The sequence below is a fragment of the Salvelinus sp. IW2-2015 genome, unplaced genomic scaffold, assembly GCF_002910315.2.
Source record: "Salvelinus sp. IW2-2015 unplaced genomic scaffold, ASM291031v2 Un_scaffold13461, whole genome shotgun sequence".
Classification (NCBI taxonomy): Eukaryota; Metazoa; Chordata; class Actinopteri; order Salmoniformes; family Salmonidae; genus Salvelinus; species Salvelinus sp. IW2-2015.
In genome coordinates, this window is record NW_019954717.1 from 1 (window position 1) to 1644 (window position 1644).

At 41.3% G+C, this 1644-nt stretch overlaps 1 long non-coding RNA gene across 3 annotated transcripts; it reads right to left on the minus strand.

Annotated features, from left to right (window-relative positions):
• Window positions 1–120: 120 nt before the first annotated feature.
• On the minus strand, window positions 121–1636 carry LOC139027391 (uncharacterized). Of its 3 annotated transcripts, XR_011479481.1 has the most exons (6): window positions 1291–1636; window positions 1149–1173; window positions 974–1071; window positions 763–813; window positions 281–361; window positions 121–183 (listed from the first exon to the last, which is right to left on the minus strand). It is a non-coding gene; the product is annotated as an uncharacterized lncRNA (long non-coding RNA). The 3 variants fall into 3 exon arrangements; XR_011479480.1 differs by having other exon boundaries at window positions 281–813; XR_011479479.1 differs by having other exon boundaries at window positions 281–1071.
• Between the last annotated feature and the right edge of the window lie 8 nt (window positions 1637–1644).

The following is a 1644-nucleotide window of genomic DNA, read 5'->3' on the forward strand; positions in this document are numbered from 1 at the left end:
GCTGAAAATGAACATTTCCAGTCAACAAATTTAAGGAAGTAGCTTATTCTGCATTTGTTTTAAACTCCAAAATCACACATTTAGATTTCACTGACTGCCAACCTGTAGAATGGTTCTCACCTGTGGTCTTCCCTGTCTTGACCTCAGAATAGACTGGATTTTCTTTTGGATCAGCTGTCATTTCTGAGGAGGGGGAGAGAATGTGTATGTTTTTATCAAATTTGATGAGTAAAAAACACTGCTACATTTTGGATGAATTTATGTGACAGTTGAGAGTTACTTTTCTTTTTCTTGTCCAACTCTTTGAGTTGAATCTGGGCGTACATCACCTCACTTGGTCCAGCAGTAGCAGCACCAGCATCTGAAATATACAGGTAATACACTAATATCTCTACTTACTGTTAGTATGCTAGTAATTTTAAACATATGAAGAATAACAGCAACAACAACTCTATACTGTATTCATGCTAAATTTAGCATACAGGTAGCCTAGTGATTAGTAATCGAAAGGTTGCTGGGCCAGTAACCGAAAGGTTGCTGGATCGAATCCCCGAGCTGACAAGGGACAAATCTGTCGTTCTGCAACTGAGCAAGGCAGTTAACCCACTGTTCCCCAGGCGCCGAAGACGTGGATGTCAATTAAGGCAGCCCCCCCGCACCTCTCTGATTCAGAGGGGTTGGGTTAAATGCAGAAGACACATTTCATTTGAAGGTATTCAGTTGTACAACTGACTAGGTATCCCCCTTTCCCTTTCCCAGTACCATTGTCATTACTCTCTGAGGGCGTGATTGTATCATAGATGTTAGCGCCACCTGTTGGTCAAAGTAGAGAGAGTTAGATTAATAGGTTGGTTTTCCATAAGCTTGCCTAGGGACATAGAGTACGGTAACATCTATATAAARTGAATGGTGAAAAGTCAGTATGTGAAGTTACAGAGAGGAGAGTGACAGTGGTCTGGGAYGAGAGACTGACCATGCTGCAGATTATTATACCCAGCATCAGGAGCCCGGCCCTGGGTAGATCCTTGGTCCTGTTGGGGGTCCAGGTTGGTCCTCTGGGGCTGGGGGGGCCTACAGGGAGAGATATTCTCATGAAACACACAGATTCTATTTTACTGTATGAAAAGTTGAAAGACAGGTGTACTCACCAGAATATTCTGTTGCAACAGGAACCTGTAATGAGAAATGCATATTATTATACTGTATCAATTCGTTTAAAACTTTTACAATTAGACATTTTTCTCCTAAACATGAACTAAAAAGATAAATGTGAATTGATATAAGTCTCACCTCCGGCGTTTTTATATCGACACAGCAGTACCAGGAGAATGGCCAGTAGAACACCAGCAACAACCAGGCCCACAACCACTCCTACTAGGACTGATGTAGAGGTTCCAGGAGTTACGCCTGGAGAGAGAACAGCAAATCACTATCAGGTTCTGAGGTAGTTGTAGAAAATAAATCAAGTAGTGGACAAAGTGAATATATATTTGAAAACTGACTTGAGATCAGATGACCAGCCTGAGCTTGAAACTCCAAACCTACAGTATGCTTTTTAACAAAACAAATGACTGATGACCACAGATATTATGAAAAGGTCATGTGATTATAATAGTTTTTTTCACCTCTCACTGTCACCCAGCT